Source organism: Vicia villosa, linkage group LG4 (genome assembly GCF_029867415.1).
Source record: "Vicia villosa cultivar HV-30 ecotype Madison, WI linkage group LG4, Vvil1.0, whole genome shotgun sequence".
NCBI lineage: Eukaryota > Viridiplantae > Streptophyta > Magnoliopsida > Fabales > Fabaceae > Vicia > Vicia villosa.
This window is the reverse complement of record NC_081183.1, coordinates 68105315-68126315: the sequence shown is the minus strand read 5'-3', so window position 1 is coordinate 68126315 and position 21001 is coordinate 68105315. Positions and strand designations below refer to the sequence as shown.

The window sequence follows — 21001 nt, the reverse complement described above, 5'->3', positions numbered from 1 at the left end:
CAAAATTAATACTCACTCAATTCATACTAAACCCAATTAACATCACCTAATGCTTAAATCCAAACATAATCAACAGTAAAATATCAAAGAAGGAGTTTAGGGTTACGATGTGTCTGTTGACGTTCTCTTTTCTTTTTCACGTGCGAGACCAAACGGCGGCCGGACCTCTCTCTCTGATGCTCTCTCGATCTCTCTTCCTCATGTAAACGGCGCGGTGGTAATGGCCTCAGCCTTCTCCGATGAGCTTTCAGAGCATCGCCATGACCAAAAACGAAACGGCGTGGCTCCATCTCTTCGGTCAATCTTTCTCGAGTTATTCGATCTCGCTTCCTCGATCATTCAGCTTCTCCGGTGGAGCTCTCGTTTCAAGTTCTCACTCCCTCCGTTCTCGATTTCTCCGATGTGCTACTCCGATGATGCTCGGAACATGTTAAGAGTGACAGGAAGTTCAGAGAAATATTAGGTACGCGCTGAATCTTCTTCTCACCTCTCCGTCCCTTTCATGAGCCTCTGATACGTGAACGTAACGCAGTTTGTTATCGTCGTGCGGTGCGAGGTCGTTGATTTGTTGATGCCGAAGGTGTATTGCGAGAGGCGAAGTTCAGGTTGGTGATCGGTGATGATTGGAATTGATGAAGATTGAAGATGAATGATGATTGTATGATTATGAAGATTGAAGGATGAAGGAGCGTGTGGAGGATTTCAGAAGTGAAGATAATGAACGGATTCGATGACTTCGTTCATTCTTGCCAATTGTTTTCTGAAGCCCCTGTGAAGATGATGATTCAGAGTTTGTTATAGATGAAGAAGGTTGAGATCAATGGAGTGAGTTTCTGAATTCAGAAGAGAGATGAAGAGAGAGATTGAGTTTTCTGTTAGAAAGTTTGTTACGTTCTTGGTGAGTTCCTATTCTGTTACCTTTTTTCCTCAATTTTCTGTTATCTCCGTTTTTGTTATTCTATTACCGATCTTTTATCCCCTGCTGAGCTTGAGCTTTTGTGTTGTTTTCTGGAGAAATCGTGAAGATAATTGATGGTGAATCCAAAAGTTTGTTACGTGTTGAGATTGAAGTGAAGGAGGTCCAGAGCAAGAGAGATTGAAGTTTGTTACCATCTTTTCTTTTCTTCAGATTTTTTTTGCTGAACTTTTCTGTTATGAACCTCACCTTTAAAGCTAGTGTAATCGGTTTCCACGGTCTTTTGTGCAGGGCGGTTTAGACTTGAAGCCATTTGGCTTTTGGATATGTAGTTGGGAGTTATAGAAGCATGACCTCGGCTTAGAAAATTCAGAACAAGTTTATGGTTTCTTTTTTTTTTTGTTGTAATTTTGTAATGGGCTGGACTCTTGTGATGAATGGATTTTTGGACTTTGGAATGTATGAAATTTTTGTAATTTTTGTAATGGACATCAATTGGACAATTTTGTATGATTGTAATGAACATTTGATTTGATAAATGGATGATGGATATTTGATTATCTTTGTATGTATTTTTGTAATGAATTTTAATGGGCTTTTTGTAATGAATATGAATATTGTTGGATGATCTTATCTTGAAACTCGTATGTAATCCATATGAGTGAATCTTTCAACTTGAATCAAACTTTAAATTCCGATCATCTTATTCTTCGAACACAACCTTATCTTCAATCGCTAAGCTAAGTCATTCATATTGCAAGCTAAAGGTAAAAATGCAAGAATAAGTACGCCTTGAACAAAATGAACCCACAAGTCTAACTCTCACACCATGACATGCACTGTACTTCAATCCGACATAACAATAATGCTTTGAGGAATTCTTGAGGAAGAAAAACAATGAAGCACATAAGAACACCTCAACATGAAATCCAATGAAGCTCAATTGAATTAACGATTGTAGACACCGTGTATAAGAAACTCTTTATTATTTTTCCTTGATTTTTGAAAGAAGAAATAAACGTCGTTGATAACTTATAGCACGGATAAAGAGGGCAAATTTTGGGGTGCAACAGCTGCCCCTATTCCATCTTCTTAAACCTGACTAGTGAGAAACGAAGGTTTTGAACCGTTGAGGTGGAAGAAGATTGAATACCAGAATGAACTCGAAAATTTGCGCTCTTAATCAATAGAAGATTCCATCTTGCAATAAGAAGGAATATATCACCCCGCAAGCAGGGAGAAAAAACTTCAATTGATCTGGATAATTAAATAAGCTCCAACTTGCTATAAGAAGGAACAGGCAACCCCACATGCAGGGGAAAAGACTTCAATTGATCTGGGCATCAAGAGAAGCAACATCTCGACTGATCTGGGCATCAGGCGTAGCAGATGTCTTCCGAACAGGAATCGGGGATAGATGTCTAATCGATCTGGGAATCGAAAGGAGATATTCCGGTTGATCTGGGCATCAACGGGTAGTAAGTATCTCTGGTCTGGGTACCATGGCGACATCTCCATCTGATGCAATTAAATCATCAGGCAGATATTCCAACTGATCTGGGTATCAGCTGCTTGCTCCTTCGTAAGATCGACGAGATCTGGAGGCGGTTCCCTCAACTGAAAGTCTGGTTTATCAGGAATAGGAACAATATCTCTTCCGAACTGTGTACGCCGGGAAAGGAAGTCTTTAACTAATCTAGGCTCGATGCTAGAAAATAAGTAGAACAATCCTCTTCTGAATGACAAAGTCAATCAGGTAGATATCTCCATCTGATTTGGGCATCAGTGGCTTGCTCCTTCGTAAGATCGACGAGATCCGGAGGCGGTTCCCTCAACTGAAAGTCTGATTTATCAGGAATAGGAACGGATATCTCTTCTGAACTGTGTGCGCCGGGAAAGGAAGTCTTTAAACTGATCTGGACATGATGCCAGAAAATAAGTAGAACAATCCTTTTCTGAATGAAAAAGTCAATCAGGCAGATATCTCCATCTGATCTGGGCATCAATGGCTTGCTCCATCGTAAGATCGACGAGATCCGGAGGCAGTTCCCTCAACTGAAAGTCTGGTTTATCAGGAATAGGAACGGATATCTCTTCCGAACTGTGTGCGCCGGGAAAAGAAAACATCTTCTACTGATAGTAAGCATCAGGACTGGGCAGATGAGTTCTTCTTCTGAACGAAAATAAATCGTCAGGACGTAGATATTTCCAACTGATCTAAAGCATCAGCAGGCTTGCTCCTTAGGAAGATCTTGGGAGATTCGGAGGCGGTTCCTTCAACTAAAATGGAATCAGGATAGGAACAAATATCTTCAACCGATCTGAGGGCATCGAGAATAAGTAAGCCTTCAACTAATCTGACGGTGTCAAGATAGGAAGACAAACTTCTTCTGATTTGAACATCAGGATAAGCGCCTGTAATGATTAGGCGAGTTGCTCTCTAGGCGGCATTTTGAAACTTGATAACTTTCCTGTAGAAAGAAACAAATATGATATGATTTATGCATGATGCATGTATGAATGTTTATGGAATAACGTTCCGGAGAAGGAAGACGCTACACGCTTTTGAGAATGCTATGCAAATGATGCATGATTCAGACGCTGCTTAGGGAAACAGCGGAAGAGCACTGAATTGCTGAAGTAATCCTGAAGAGAGTATGGAACTCTGCGTGGAGGACAAGATGAGTGACAAAGGGTCACCATTACGAGCTGACAAAGATGGATCGGAAATCTGCTGGAGATGATCAAATCTAGACGCGAGCTCTGGTTGGGAAATAAATCCTGCTTGGGGATATGGACATCCCAATTATCTGCTTAGGGAATACCCTGGCAACTTCACTGGAGAAGCAAATTCTCGACATTCTGGGGATGTGGAGATAAGAGCAAGTCATGGAGATAACTCTGATGGGGAGTAACCGACTCGCTTGTGTAGAACGCATTTCGCTGGGGAAATCCTTGAAGGACACAGATTCTGCTGAGGATGCATGTGAAACTCTGCTGAGAGACTCAGTGGAGAATATGAATACTTCTGCATAGTGATCCACTAAGAAGATAAGAAATCCGCTGGGGATAAGGAACTCGGCATAAGAACCTCTTGTTAAGACCACTCCACTGGGGAATAAGATGACTCTCTTGGGGACAACAGGTCAATCTGTTGGGGAGAGAAAAGCTTTACTGGGGAAAATGAGGAACTCGGGCATGGAACCTCATTTAGAGCTTGTTGGGGAATCAGATACCATTCAATCATGATTCAACTGGGGAGAAGATATTCCACTGAGGAATAAGGCTTCTGAAGCACGGAGATTGCATTGAGATGTGCTTTGCTGAGGAGATGAGAATCTTGGAACAAAGAAAACCTCATCTAGATGCACTCAGCTGGGGAATGGGGATCTCTCGCTTGGCTAGATCCGCCACTACGCTGACATGGTGTACTCGAAAGGATGCACCTGTGAGATAAACAAATGAAAATGCCCCAGGATATAGCATGACGTCTGCGGGGTTTCCTCACATGGCATAGGATAGTGATGCTCGCCCACAATGGGCAAATGCAAAAGCAAACAAATTGTCAGACATCTGAGCTTGAAACTTTCCAAACAAGCAATGGATTCAATGAGCTGATAGGCAAGCAATGATTAGAACACCAAACATGCATAGGCCGGAGTATCAAACATGCATTGGTTCTTCGAGAAGATGCCACCAGGAAGTGGGCTTAAGGGGCCAAGCAAGTGTTGACTCCAAAGGGACCAAACAGGGATTGGCTTTCATAGTGTTCTGCATATTCGTATTGATTGTAAGGATGCCAACAAGTATTGGACTTTCAGCTTCTGACTGCTGAGGATGACAACCCTGACAGTTCTTAAGTTCATAAGCTGCTTAGCTCACATCTAAACTTTAATCTGAACACCTCATGATGAGGAAAGAATGCCACTGCATAGTGTTTTGCCCCAGCCTTAAGGACTTTGAAGAAATTTGTCTCGTAAAGATTTCTTGAGATTCATGCTATCATAGCCAACTTGCCCCAGTATCATGAACTTTGGAACCATGCCCCTGATTGCTTAGCATTTTGAGAGATTCTTTGAATCTTGACCCGATTACCTCAGATTGATTGAAAACTTACTCGATAGAGTAATCAAACGCTTCTGTGCCCCTGAGGGTGATCAGACTTTGAGATATTATTGCTTCAACTCAACGGAGTTCTGAAGACAACTTGTCCTTTAGGAGGATAAAACTTTTTATCTGAAGTTCATTGTGGAAACTTTCCTGATGTTAAGCACTTGTTCATATGCAAAGAATGTTTATTATGAGAAATATAATTCTAATGCAAAAAGTATGTTTATCTTGAAGTTTAAAGAAACTTTTTGAAAGGATGTCGTGACATCGAGTTTTTTGTTAAAGAAAGATGGTGTGATACCAACTCAAGCGTTTAGCGGATCTCCTATGAGTCAGCTTACCGTGTTCTCATGTATAGTCTGCTTTCGAATTAACCCTGCTTCAATTAGGACTTTTCAGGGTTGTAACGTGGTCAGGTTCACAGTTTAAGAAAAAGGATTTTTAGGCTCAAAATTATTTGGTGCCCACCCCCTTCATGATGTTCTCCAGTCCTAAGTTCAGCTAACTTGAAACGAGCATTCATCCTTCAAGAGGAGTTTGGAAATGATTGAGGAGTCAATGAGGTCTTCTGGACACGACAGTCACTTTACCTTTCATTTTTGGTGTCTGATCACACGACTTCGTTCTTTTGATGAGGATCTTTTTTTTTGTAATCCTTGTTTTGCTTTCACTTTTTTTTTGTTTTGTTTCCCTAACTTTTGCCTGGACAAATTCTTTTGAATTTTGATTTGGATGTCCAGCGGGATGCCCTAATTTTTGCCTAAGTCACATGTTTTCAACTAGTTGACTTAGCGGGCTTTTCTTCTCTTTTTTTTTTCATTCTTCTTTTTTTTTTTAACAAGTCGTGTGATCCGGAATCTCTGATTTGTTAGAAGTGATTGTGACTACCTGAGTCTTTGATTGATGAAGAATTCCCATTGTGGTATCATCATATTTTGACCTCTTGATGTGAGGGATAAACCACAACGGCTTTGATGTTGGTCTCGACCTCCTGATGTGAGGGATAAACCACAACGGCTTTGATGTTGGTCTCGACCTCCTGATGTGAGGGATAAATTTGATGTCTCGACCTCCTGAGGTGAGGGATAATCGTTGTGGATCTGACTATCCTCAACCTTCTGAAAGATAACCATTATTGTATCTTTGTATGTGTGCTCCTGATGAATTTTGAATGCTCGATCAGGTTAACTGAACACTACCCGCCCCTGGGTTAAATGTGAGGGTTTTTTTTATAGAAAAGAAACTCCTACTTCGAAGGCTCAGAGGGGTTAACGAGGGTTTCACTCCCTTATATCTCCAATGTTTGGGGATTTGAAACAATGCCTGTACATCATCAACAGGGTTCTACTCAAAAGCATACCATTTGAGGTTCTTGGTATTATGTTCATCATCCTCCCTTCGGAGTTATCATGCTTTATTAACAAGAGTTGAGTACCACAAAAAGCGTAGAAAACATATAAGAGCAAAAGTGAATGAATTTTTTTCAAGACAAACATGTTCAATGCATTATGATTATAGTTCAAAAACAAACAAGTTTTGCATGCAAACAGAATTGACAAAACAAGAAAGCTTAAACATGAACATGCATGATGAATTAAGAATTGCCAATGTTGAGGAGATCTTCTCCGTATGGACTTATTGCTTCAAAAGATCCGCTAAGTCAAAGGAAAACTTCAATTCTGGCCTTCAAGTGCGAATATGATAGCCTTTGAATCAATCAGGTCTTGTACCTTCTCTCTGAATGACTGACAACCTTCAATAAGATAACCAAGTGCCCCCAGAGTGGGAAGCACACCAAGCAATAGCATATGTTCCTGCAGAACACTTTAGATTACTTCCTGGAAGAAGATTTTGACAAAGCCATACAGAAATTGTAAGTGCTCAGCTTTAGGGATTTGAGTTGTGCCAGTGGTGCACAAACTCAAGATACAAGGCGTCTTGCTTATCCCTCGGTCGGGAGCCCCAAACAACAGCCACTAGAGTTTATGAATGCTTTAGGGATTTGAGCCGCCAATGATGCAAACTCAAGAACACAGAGTCTTGCTTATCCCTCGGTCGGGAGCCTTAAATATAGCTGCTGAAACAGAAAACACCATCATGAATGGAGGAGACTTGTATTACTATCAGCGATCAACAATAACCTCTGCCGCTTGGTCATCAAAGTCGTTACTTGGAACACACAACAGCTGCTGTGAAGGAAATCTCTGGCAGTACCAATTACAAGTGATTCTCATGAGTTACTTCCTCGAGGAGGATCAAACATTCTACTTGCAGCAGATGAAATGGGATTGACTGGTAGGAACCATTATGAATAAACTCAACCATCTCTGCATCGAGCAAGTTATGGACTATTGTACCTCAACACCCTGTAAGACTTGACATTATGATCAGGTGCCCCGAGAATGGAAAACACCGAGTATTGTCATTGAAATTAGGAGAACAATCCATCAAACAAAGCAACGAATCTTAACCGACTGAAATTACATCAAACAGGAAAGCAACTGAACACCAGGCATTGAGATGACATCAACTGGCTTCTTACATTCTTTTTGTCTCTGTTGACAAGCAAAGACTATTGACAAGGAAAACTCCAAGAGGAGGAGGTGACTCAGGATGTGAAGAAGAACCTTGAGAATGAGAGGTTTCTATGTAAACCACTTTTGATTACTTTCTGGCAGAAGATTCTGGTGAAGTCACACGGAATTTGTAAGTGCTTTAGGGATTCGAGCAATGCAAATGGTGCAATGCTCAAGATAGACAATGTCTTGCTTATCCCTCGTGCGGGAGCCTCAAGCAACTTCAAAGTCTTGCAGATCCTAACATCATAACCAGGTTCCCCATAATGGAACTCACACCTAGTGTCATCATCATCAAGTAAAGAATATGTAGACATCCACACAGTACGATGCTTAACCAGTTGCAAATACCTCAAGCATGGGAGAAAATGAGCATAAGACAAGTCTTCAAAAATAAACCCCAACTGAGCTTTCCTCTTGATCACCCCACAAGGTTGTTTCATGACTGATCTTTGAGCACCCAATAATGGCAAGTCGAGTCTGTGAGTCTGAAGAGAGTACCAAGTCTGAATAAGAGATCATCGATCTTGAATACCTGTTATGCATGGAATGTATGAGATGCATGATATGAATGTGATGCCATGTTCATTCGATTTCCAAGGAATCCTCATGTTTTTGTTTTTTTTAGCACATAAGAGATGGAAAAGCTCGATACGAGGCTTAAAGATACGATTTCTTGGAAATGGCAGGAACATGTATGCTAGTTATTTTTTGTACATCATTTTTTGGAAAGTAAATATGCAATGATGCAAAGTGGTGGGACTTGTTGCCGCCCACCAGGCATTCTGGACTGCCGGTAACACACATAATACAAAGCCAAAGGTTCGGCCCCCAGATGGTATACTATATGGAACATAGAATGTCAATTCACGGAACCAAAGCCCATAGTCAATAACACACTGGGATAGAACACCAATCACCACTCGAACAAGAACCATAGTAACCCTCGAACAAGAACCAATAGTACACTCGAACGAGATCAACGGTAACCCACGAACAAGGACCATGGTAACAACCCTCGAACGAGAACAACGGTAACCCACGAACAAGGACCATGGTAACAACCCTCGAACGAGAACAACGGTCACCAACAATGTACCTGTTATATAATCATTGATTCCCGCCCCACTCACGGGTAAATCTAGGCCAGGGTAGGTCAAAAAGCCAACAGAGGATCGAATGTAGGCGTTATCATACGATATTGCCTCATCCCACCAAGCTCTGCCCGTGGATACGTGATCAGATCAATCAGGCATACGCCTTCTGTCCGTCACGGCCACTCTAGTCCTAGTTCCTATGGTATCACTCATAGCCTGGGTATTGGGCCTTTTACCTCTTGAAACACCCACCCACAGACAGAAATCCAGACAGTCCAGAATATGATGCAGAAAAGTAAAAGCGCACATAGAATGCAATGCAAACAGGTAAATATGCAAAGCAATAAAAACACCCAATGATAAAAACACAAGCGCTAGGATCGACTCGCCGAGTCCGGACCAGCAACAGGTCGAGACGTCCCCAGCAGAGTCGCCAGCTATCGCTACCGCGAAAATTAACAGAGTCGCCACTAACATATTTATCCTGAAAAGGAAGGGAATGCCAGCAAACCACAAAACAAAACAACGGTCTCACGACCAGAGAAAAAGGGTAAGGGAGTCGGTTACGCGAGGGGAAGGTATTAGCACCCCTCGCGCCCATCGTACTCGATGGTATCCACGCTAGTGTCTAAATCTATGGGTGTGTAACAAATCTGCGCTAATCTGGACTAAAATGAATGCAGAATGTAGGGAAAAGAAAAGATTGTGCTCGCACGGGCCCTACCCCGCTGCCTACGTATCTGTTTTGCAGAATCAGAGCTACCGTAGCTCGGCTACCTAATTTCTGTTTGTTTTTTGTGTTTTTTAGGTGAACGAGTTACATTCACACTCCGCTGCTCGACCTTTGGAGACTTATGTTGGGAATGGAGCGGAAATAACAAGCTCTTAAGAAAAGAAAATCAAAGAGTGTGGTTTGTGTTTTAAAGAATGCATGAGGAAGACCTAAACTAAGGGGGAAAGCTTGCTACCTAATGTTATCATACAAAGGGTACAAGTCTAAACTAAACTATCAACCTACGGGGGAAAAAGGAAGCACACAAGAATATCACACAAACGAGCATCCGCTCGTAAAGCAAACAAAACCAACGGCACTGGCCGAGTGGTAGAAAAGCGGTCCCGCCATAGCCAAGGGGAGCAACTCAATCTAAGTCAACCAAGCATTAGACCTCGCGAAAATGACCGGGCCATAGACAAGAGGAGCGGATCCCTCTCAGCAACCAAGCCGTTACGGATCGTAAAGGAAAACGGTGCATGCGTACACCGAGCATCAACGTCGAGCGACGCGAGCTATAGGAAAGGCGGGGGTGCGGATACATGAACCATTTTCCTGACATACTCGATAACAAGATCTTGTGCAGGTACAGAAGCGAGCAACGCGTAGCGTGCGCATATTGAACAGACTCGATGAGACTAGGCGGGGGTTGATTGCTAACCCTTTCCGCGTGCCTTCCATGAGGACTTAACGGAGTGCCATATAGGACTTATTACACCGTGACTCCCTGCCGCAAAGCACAAATGTAAACACACCAACAAAAACAGAGCCTCTTTCGAGGGCTTGGCCAGATGCATGTCTATGTCCTACTTCTCATGTTATAGGATGACGCGAGAAAGCGATAAAGTACAGAAAGAAGTAAAAGGGAATAGGGAACGATACCAAACGGATAGCAAATCCGCAATGGGCTAGCACGCGTAAGTAGAGAAGTCCGAAGTACTTCGCGTAAGCCATCATCAAGCAAAGCGAGTCAGAAAGCGTCGTCGTGAAAATAAATCACAAGCGGCATGTGGTACACGTCGAGCATAACCACATAAGCTACCTGCAAGAGAACACAAGCCAGACAATACAGGAATATACATCTCAATGAATGAGAGATCAGATGAATCGCATCGGGCATAAGTTCGTGTCCCACAAATAAAGTGGAACACAACGCAAATCAATCGCACCGGAAGCGAATTCGTGTCCCACAAATAAAGTGGAACACGAAGCAAGTCGAATCGCAATCGAAGGCTCTCGAAGTACCTCGCACATCTTATCAACCAAATCAATAATAACAAGGAGGCACGCACCCGCCATAGAAAATAATAGAAATTAAATTCTAAGTAAATTCTAAAACAAAATCTAACAAGAGCAAATTGTTTTTTATGACATTTTCATCTAAAAATAATAGAACAAAACTATGCAACAAAAGCATTTAAAATCTAACAAAGAAATATTACGTGTTTTTATTATCTTTTTATCATGTTAAGAAGCTAACAAAAATGAAACAAAAGCAACGATTTTATTATGGCATTTTATATCATGGAAATTCTAACAACAATTATTGTTTTCATGGCATTTTTATTAACAAAAAGAAATAAGAAACAAAACTAGTTCTAAACAATTAAATCTAATGTGAAAATATGTACACAAGGGGTTTATTGCTGAAAAAAAGTGGTGCAGACATCAATGAGGGCGCAGGCCCACTGAGCTTAGTCCAAAGCGCACTGTTTTTGTATTGATTTCAGCATGACCAAAAAAACAGAGATGGTGCGTGGGCTATAGGGAGGTATACAAGTTCATGAAAGGAGGCCCAATGAGTTCTCAATCCAAATCAGATTTATTCAGATTTATTCAGGTTCTATCACTTGATTAATCCACTAAACAAAATTAATACTCACTCAATTCATACTAAACCCAATTAACATCACCTAATGCTTAAATCCAAACATAATCAACAGTAAAATATCAAAGAAGGAGTTTAGGGTTACGATGTGTCTGTTGACGTTCTCTTTTCTTTTTCACGTGCGAGACCAAACGGCGGCCGGACCTCTCTCTCTGATGCTCTCTCGATCTCTCTTCCTCATGTAAACGGCGCGGCAGTAATGGCCTCAGCCTTCTCCGATGAGCTTTCAGAGCATCGCCATGACCAAAAACGAAACGGCGTGGCTTCATCTCTTCGGTCAATCTTTCTCGAGTCATTCGATCTCGCTTCCTCGATCATTCAGCTTCTCCGGTGGAGCTCTCGTTTTAAGTTCTCACTCCCTCTGTTCTCGATTTCTCCGATGTGCTACTCCGATGATGCTCGGAACATGTTAAGAGTGACAGGAAGTTCAGAGAAATATTAGGTACACGCTGAATCTTCTTCTCACCTCTCCGTCCCTTTCATGAGCCTGTGATACGTGAACGTAACGCAGTTTGTTATCGTCGTGCGGTGCGAGGTCGTTGATTTGTTGATGCCGAAGGTGTATTGCGAGAGGCGAAGTTCAGGTTGGTGATCGATGATGATTGGAATTGATGAAGATTGAAGATGAATGATGATTGTATGATTATGAAGATTGAAGGATGAAGGAGCGTGTGGAGGATTTCAGAAGTGAAGATAATGAACGGATTCGATGACTTCGTTCATTCTTGCCAATTGTTTTCTGAAGCCCCTGTGAAGATGATGATTCAGAGTTTGTTATAGATGAAGAAGGTTGAGATCAATGGAGTGAGTTTCTGAATTCAGAAGAGAGATGAAGAGAGAGATTGAGTTTTCTGTTAGAAAGTTTGTTACGTTCTTGGTGAGTTCCTATTCTGTTACCTTTTTTCCTCAATTTTCTGTTATCTCCGTTTTTGTTATTCTGTTACCGATCTTTTATCCCCTGCTGAGCTTGAGCTTTTGTGTTGTTTTCTGGAGAAATCGTGAAGATAATTGATGGTGAATCCAAAAGTTTGTTACGTGTTGAGATTGAAGTGAAGGAGGTCCAGAGCAAGAGAGATTGAAGTTTGTTACCATCTTTTCTTTTCTTCAGATTTTTTTTGCTGAACTTTTCTGTTATGAACCTCACCTTTAAAGCTAGTGTAATCGGTTTCCACGGTCTTTTGTGCAGGGCGGTTTAGACTTGAAGCCATTTGGCTTTTGGATATGTAGTTGGGAGTTATAGAAGCATGACCTCGGCTTAGAAAATTCAGAACAAGTTTATGGTTTCTTTTTTTTTTGTTGTAATTTTGTAATGGGCTGGACTCTTGTGATGAATGGATTTTTGGACTTTGGAATGTATGAAATTTTTGTAATTTTTGTAATGGACATCAATTGGACAATTTTGTATGATTGTAATGAACATTTGATTTGATAAATGGATGATGGATATTTGATTATCTTTGTATGTATTTTTGTAATGAATTTTAATGGGCTTTTTGTAATGAATATGAATATTGTTGGATGATCTTATCTTGAAACTCGTATGTAATCCATATGAGTGAATCTTTCAACTTGAATCAAACTTTAAATTCCGATCATCTTATTCTTCGAACACAACCTTATCTTCAATCGCTAAGCTAAGTCATTCATATTGCAAGCTAAAGGTAAAAATGCAAGAATAAGTACGCCTTGAACAAAATGAACCCACAAGTCTAACTCTCACACCATGACATGCACTGTACTTCAATCCGACATAACAATAATGCTTTGAGGAATTCTTGAGGAAGAAAAACAATGAAGCACATAAGAACACCTCAACATGAAATCCAATGAAGCTCAATTGAATTAACGATTGTAGACACCGTGTATAAGAAACTCTTTATTATTTTTCCTTGATTTTTGAAAGACGAAATAAACGTCGTTGATAACTTATAGCACGGATAAAGAGGGCAAATTTTGGGGTGCAACAGCGTGGAAGGGCTTTCAAGACAAATAAAGGATCTCATTGAATTCGCATGATTATTTTATGTTGATCTGGGTTTTTATTCATGATTAATAGCGTTTGTTGCTTGGGTGTGAAATTCGTAGGGGTGGCCATGGGGTTGTTCGTGAACTGTTGAAACGAAGAAGAAGGACATGAGCAGTATTCGTGCTTATTTTATTTTATTTTTATTTTAAGTTTATTACTTATTTTTCTATATTAGTTTACGTGTTCGCCATGTTAACAATTGAAGCGTGCAGAGTAGCTGGTAGTACATAGAGGCTTGCAACCACAACCTCCTGGGTTCGAAACCTGTGGAGGACGTTTTGGTTCCCTTCTTTGTGAATTCATGTTATAGCTCACTTATAGTTCCGGTGTGCGTTACGTTGAGAGGCTCACCATACGCCCTCAACCAGCAGCCACAGGATCTTGCTGGCGATCAGATCCAATGCTTGTAAAGAAGAAGGTACACCATGGGTATTCAAAGGTTGATACACGGGATCCCAGCCAGGTTTTATCATTCTTTTATTTATTTATTTATTTTTCTTTTACATATGATTATATAATTGAATTCAATATTTTGTATATATAATTGAATTAAATTAACAATATATTTAAATTAGGATTAAGGTTATAATTAGGGGTTTAGAATTATTTATTCGATTATTTCGATTATTCGACTTAAATGATTTAATTAATTATAATTAATATTAAATCACAAAAACCCCATAAAGGTGTAAGTGTTAGGGTTTGTCTAATCCCATGGCCATTTGGCAAAACATTAATCTTAATATTAATTTTCTCCCCGAACCGACTATACCTATTAGTCGCAGTAGGCGAGAAATAATTTTGATTAATTTAATCTATTTGATTAATAATTTAATAAACCCTTTATTTAAATTCTCTCCTCGACCCGACTAAATCTATTAGTCGCACTAGACGAGAGATAAAAATATACATAAATTAAAATACATTCAATTTGCTGCCCGCGACGATCAATCTATCGATCCGAGTAACCAGCAATGCCCCGTAATCTGTTAGCTATAATGATCAAATCTATTGATCACCGCATCTAACAGTGACACATTCAAATCAGGGTTGTACGCCCAAAAATCCAAAATACACTAAACCACGATACTACGGATTTACATCCCTTCAAACACTGTGAAGTTCAAACTACGATAAGGTAACTCAAAATACCTTCGAACTTTCGCATTTCAAAACAACTTTAAAACACATCAAATTCAATTCAAAGGCGTACAACCCTGTGCCCGAACTACGTTGACTCTGATTCTCCATAAGGAGATACGTAGGCACTTGGTAACAAGGCGAGTCTCCCCCCCTAAAATCTCAATTCACTTTCAAATCTCAATTTTCACCCTATTCATTTTATTAGCTATTAACCTCTGTAATTTTGCCATAAATCTTTGCCTTAGATTCAAAGCCATAGGAAAGGGTTGAGGGTGCCTAACACCTTCCCTCGACCTGATTATAATAACTTACCCTGATCTCTAAACTGCGTAGGGTTTCCTATTCGCCCTTCAGAATAGGTGGCGACTCTAAATGTTCATTTTTAGGGCAGGTTGCTACAATATGCAAAGAGTTTTTTCAGCTTTTTGTATTTGATACTAAGTTTAGCCTTGATTTCCAGAATTTAGTTAAGCTGAAAACTAACTCATCTCTAGAAAGTTCAGAAAATACCTCTTCAGAATCTGAGTCTGATGTAGATTCTGATTCTTCATCAACAGTGGCCATCAGTGCTATGCTTGCCTGCTCATCTTCAGAGTCTGACTCTTGATCAGAAGAATCTGAGTCATCCCAAGTAGCCATTAAGCCTTTCTTATTTTCAAATATTTTCTTGGGCTTTTCCCTCTAAAGCTTTGGACATTCACTCTTGTAGTGTCCAGGTTCCTTGCATTCATAGCACGTCACCTTATTCTTGTCAGATCTTCTGTGTCCAGAAGATTCTCCTTTTTGAAGTTCTTGAACTTTCTTTGCTTTCTTTTCCAGAGTTGATTTACTCTTCTGGATATTAGAGACAGTTCATCTTCTTCTTCTTCTGATTCTGAATCTTCAGAATCTTCTTCTTCAGCCTGAAAAGCGTTAGTGCGTTTTTTACTATTAGATTTTAATGCAATGGACTTACCTTTCTTCTGAGGTTCATTTGCATCCAGCTCAATCTCATGAGTTGTTTCTCTGTTTGTTATCTTCTCATACTCAGCATGAGAGATAGCATTTAGCAATATGGTTCTAGACTTGTGATGATTCTTGAAGTCTTTCTTTTGAGCATCACTCATGGCTTGTCTAGAAATCTTGACACCTTGAGCATTCACAGGATGTGTGTAACCATCCAGCACTAGATCCCATAAGTCACCATCTTGACAAAGAAAGTAACTTTCGAGTCTATCTTTCCAATACTCAAAGTTTTCACCATCAAAGACTGGTGGTCTATTGTAGACATTGAAACTATTGCTTCCATTACCATTGTTGCTTTGTTCAGGAGTAGGAGTAGATGAAGTTGTTTCAACCATTTTGACTTTGTGTTTTTCTCCCTGAATCTTTTGTCTAACACGGTTAAGTGCTTGCACCTAGAACCGGTGCTCTGATGCCAATTGAAGGAGTGAAAAACACTTAGAAAGGGGGGATTGAATAAGTGTAACTTCAAAAACTTGGAAGATAAAAACAATGAACACAATTATTTTTATCCTGGTTCGTTGTTAACCAAACTACTCCAGTCCACCCCTGACAAGGTGATTTACCTCAACTGAGGATTTAATCCACTAATCCAACTGATTACAATGGTTTTCCACTTAGATACCCTCTAAGTCTTCTAGATTCTACAGATCACAACTTGATCACTCTAGGAATCCTTTTACAATCAATGTAAAAAAAAGTTTACAAGAGTTTGAATGCGTCTAATAAAGTTGTAATCACAACTGTGATATTTCTCTTAAGTTCTATTCTTAACACTCACTAAATATTACAAAGAGTTTGTGAGGTTGAAGATGAAGTTCTTTAGCTTTTGAATTTGACAGCATTTTTGTATGTTTTTGCGCAAGTGTTGTATTCAGCTTCTGGACAGAACTTCTATATATAGGCGCTTAAGAGGAAATGACCGTTGGGATGCATTTAATGCTTTGCGTGAACTACCTCGAGCCTTGCTTTTGCTGCTTTTACTGACTTTGCCTTTTGTAGCTTCTAACGTTCCTTTTGTCAGTCAGAGATTTGACGTTACAGCCTATCAGCTTGTACATTCTTCTAGACTCAGATTTGTAGATAACAACGTTTGAATATCAGAGCCATCAGCTTTGGTGCAGAGCATCTTCTGTCTTCTGACTTTGAAGAGCTTTGAGCGTGATACCATCAGAACTCCAGAGCTTGTTCTTCTGACTTCCATTCTTCTGATGCTTTCCAATTCATGTTCTGATTCTGCATTACCATCTTCTGATGTCCTGCCAGAGCATGTTCTGATGAAGCCATCCAGAACTTTCTGAGTCAGTGCTTCTGAACGCTGATTTGTGCATACTCTTTATATATTTCCTGAAATGGAAAATGTAAAGGATTAGAGTACCACATTGTCTTATACAAAATTCATACTTAATGTTATCATCAAAACTAAGAATATTGATCAGAACATTTCTTGTTCTAACAGGTATAGGTAGCACCAATCAATCCTTATAAGTCTTTCTTCAACCATGCAGTCTCTTCCTTGCACGGCTTCAAGGTCCCTCTCATTCCGATGTAGTGACCACCCTTTCCCCATTCAGCCTCAGGTGTTACATGCGGTGCAACCATCCTCGCCTTCTTCAGCCTCGGGTGTTACATGCCCACTAGCTTCTGCTTGGTTTGTTCTCGAACCACATCGTATTGGGAAAGGTCTAGCTCTGATAGCATTTGTGTAACACTCTTCTACCCAACATGCATATTAAAATATAATTAAAAACAAACATCATCTTCAAGGATGTCACACATATGTTTACCAGTGATTTCTGACAAACAACCGCTAGTCTTCCAAACAATATATCTTTGGTAACTCACATGATCGACTAGATTGATCCTAGGACATGTGTCTTGAATGCTAGATTTCTTATAATCTGACTCATTGCTTTGATCTTATATTTAAATGATTAAGTTTCTGTATGATGATGACTTTACAATGACTAGGATTTGACAATGAACCATAAAATAAAGAAGTATAAAGACTTTGACAAAATCTATAAATTTCCTATGAAAGTAAAGGATTTCGAAAGTAAAAATGACGAAGCGGAATGTAAATTTGACTGAAAACTAAATGACAATAAAATAATGTAAAGCAACTTGTGTTTATATAAAGACAATAAATTGACTTCGAATAAAATAAACAAGGTGTTCTTGCACATACATTTGTTCAGCAAAGACTCGTTTCTCTAACGCTGGTACTTTGAGTATTTTTAGTGAATTTTTGTATATCTGTTTGAACACACCAAATCTAAACATTTAGACTCCTATTTATACTAACTAGACCCTAACGGTTCCTACATAGATGACTGCCATGTTTGTAGCCTCAAACGTTTCCTCCTTGAGATGGTTCCACGCGTTTGCCTAATTACACATTCTCATTTAAATTTCGAATATTTCCCGCTCAATGCTCTGATTTTGGCGAACGCTATTGTCGAAAGTGTACTTGTAAATATTTCAAGGATTCTTCTAAGTTTATATTCCAACATAAGTATTATTCCTTTCGAAGACTATCTGCACAAAATAACCTCTTTCAAACCAATTTCCATAACATTTCGAATACACAAATTCAAATTATCCAGCTTCAGAATCGAAATCTCCAGCTAACAAATTACCCCCAATAAATTTTTGTTTCGAATCATCTATAGAAATGGACATTTCTTGTCTTATAGATTTCGATGATCTTGACTTATCAGTTTCCTCGAGACTTTGTAACTGACGCTATAGTCATCATGACTTCTTCAAACGACTTATCATTTTCCAAAATGTCTCTTCAGAACGTGCGTTCCCACGTTTCATCATTGCTCCTATTAAGTAGGAGTAATGCCTAGGCTGCATAACCGCCTCGTTTTCCAATTTCCGTAAAACACATGTCCCATTAATTCTCTCTCTCCAAATATTCATCAAATTTGAAAGGTTTTCCACTCACCTCTCTTATAAATAGAAGTGCCTCAATACTTCAAACTTTTTTCAAAACTTCAGCGCTAAACACCCTCTTCTATTCATCTTCTCCAAATCTCCTAACCAAATTTTCTGATTCTTCAACCAAACTTCATCCAACAATGGCTTCTCCCGATCAAATACTCAAACAAAAATAGATAATGGATGCCACGGAACCTATTCTGAAGATCAAGAAGCCAACGCAAACAGAGAATTGAGAGTATATACCAGAGCCACCATATCTTGAAGAAAAGCATAGAATATATGCTTCTCAGGTACTGATTCCTCTTGAAATTTATGGAAAAACGTATGCGTACATGGGTCCACTTCCTGGACCAAATGCTGACTTGAAATGTAGCTTCTTTCCCACTTATTATAAGTGTAGGCCTTTAGTTAGTAGAAATCAAGTAGATGAAAAGGGAAATCCCGTACTTGGTGGTAATAGGATAGATGACAAAGAGAATCCTAAGTTAACTGAAACAGAGGAAGTTCCTCTACCCCAAGCTACGTCTTCGATGGAAGCTTTAATAGCTCAAGAAAAAATCAAGTTGGATTACATGACTAACACTCTTAAATTGTTTAGAGCTATCCCTTTAGCGAAAGACCCATAACCTTACTTCGCTTGGCTAGAGAAGATAGAAAAGAAGAAATCCCAATTCTGGAAAGAATTAGGGATTTATGACTTAATCCAATTATCGAAAACTGGCCTCGAATATAATCAGGCTATGCTAGTAGCTTCGTTATATTTCTGGGACACAACTCACAATACTTTCCATTTACCCTGTGGAATGGTGACTCCCACACTCTTCGACGTGGCTGCCATCGCTGGACTTCACCCCCTCGGAGAGGACTTCGATCCTAGCTTCATGGACACTGATACTATCCAGTTTGGAGAAAGTAAAGCCACTTATATTGTCTATATTGTGAAGCATCACGTCACATGCAATAAAGAAGTTTCTGACGAAGAACACATTGCCTTCTTGGCACTCTGGTTGTCAAGATGTATTTTTTGTTCGAGATCATTGCAAGTGGCGAAAAGATATTTAACTATGGCGAATCAACCGAACTCTGGGAAGAAGTTGAATCTGGCCCAATTAATTCTCGTAGACCTCTATGAAGTCGTGGGCGAATCTGTAGAGTACTTAAGAGATCAACAGGCTGACAAATCAATTCTTTTCGCTGGTCCTTTTTTGCTGCTCCAACTATGGTTAAATGCCACCTTCGAGACCGTTTTGCCAAAGAAAGGAATTGTTGATGAAGAAGCACCTACCATTCAAGAAAGAATAGTCGAAGGGACTAGACTTGCTCAACTGACCCCTATGGAAGAATCTGGAGTATTGCCACAAACTTTTCGAGCTTTTATGATGATGTTCGCAAAACGCTATCAGTTTACCCCTTCGATGGCATCTTTCGTTGAAAGAAAAGTAGGTCCTGAATGGTTTACTCGAGAGTTCCCTGTTTCTTTATTAGAACATCAGGTTAAGTCTCAAGCTATCTGGGAAGCTTTCTTAACCCCCCAAATTATTAGTTCATAGGTTAAGGAACTCAAAGAACCACTATGGACTATTGGGTTATCAGCCCTGAAAATTCTAGTAACTCACGCTTGATGTCTTACTGGATGTTATGACATCCACAATTATACAGCACAAACGTTAAAACAGAAACACATAAAAACAATAAAGAACACACATAATTGTTTACCCAGTTCGGTTCAAACAACCTACTCTGGGGGCTACCAAGCCAGGGAGGGAATCCAATATAAGCAGAATTAATGCGGAGTTAAACTCCCCATTTACAACTCCTCACTTAAAACCTACCCAATGTAATTCCAATCTATTCCTAGACCTGAGTATCTCCACTCACTCCCCCTCAATCACAGCAGTGATTACAGATAAACATAAAACAAATAGAGAGAGAAGCCACACTTCAAAAACACACCTTGATCTGCTTAAAAGCTTCAATCAAGATACACACACTCGGGCTTAAAAGCTTAAAGTGACAAAATACATAAACAACCTATTCCAATACAATCATCAAAAGACAATTGCTTGGAGTACAAGAGACAGCTACAGAACTACGGTTCTTCAGAATTAACAATTCTCTCTCTGCGTTCCAAATTAGGATTGCAGTCTTCTTATATGCAGCTCTTGGGCCTTGGGCTTTTCAAGAATCAAATTAGGGTTAGCCAAGTTAACCTAATTTACACGCCATCTGGTTGTTACAGAATGTGCTGTCAGCGAAATCTTCTAGACGAAATATTCAGCACACAATAAAAGATTTCCTAAATTGTAGATTGAGAGAAATCAGGAAACACAATAATAAAATATAACAGCCCCTGCTGTCAGACAAGGATGTCCTGACATCGGTCATGACATTCACTAACAGAACCTGTATTATCTTAACACATATGCAACCTGCAAAACACAAAATACATCATGTCATGACATCAATCAAGACATTAAACACCCAGGTATGTTTTACCACAAATGCAGCCAACATGAAAAACA

At 39.7% G+C, this 21001-nt stretch overlaps 2 long non-coding RNA genes across 2 annotated transcripts; both read left to right on the top strand.

The window, feature by feature from the left end:
• The first annotated feature begins 255 nt into the window (after positions 1 to 255).
• On the top strand, positions 256 to 1339 carry LOC131599235 (uncharacterized). Its single transcript, XR_009282653.1, has 3 exons — positions 256 to 898; positions 1015 to 1101; positions 1208 to 1339. It is a non-coding gene; the product is annotated as an uncharacterized LOC131599235 (long non-coding RNA).
• A 10544-nt stretch (positions 1340 to 11883) lies between these two features.
• Positions 11884 to 12748, top strand: LOC131599234 (uncharacterized). Its single transcript, XR_009282652.1, has 3 exons — positions 11884 to 12236; positions 12353 to 12439; positions 12546 to 12748. It is a non-coding gene; the product is annotated as an uncharacterized LOC131599234 (long non-coding RNA).
• Positions 12749 to 21001: the final 8253 nt, after the last annotated feature.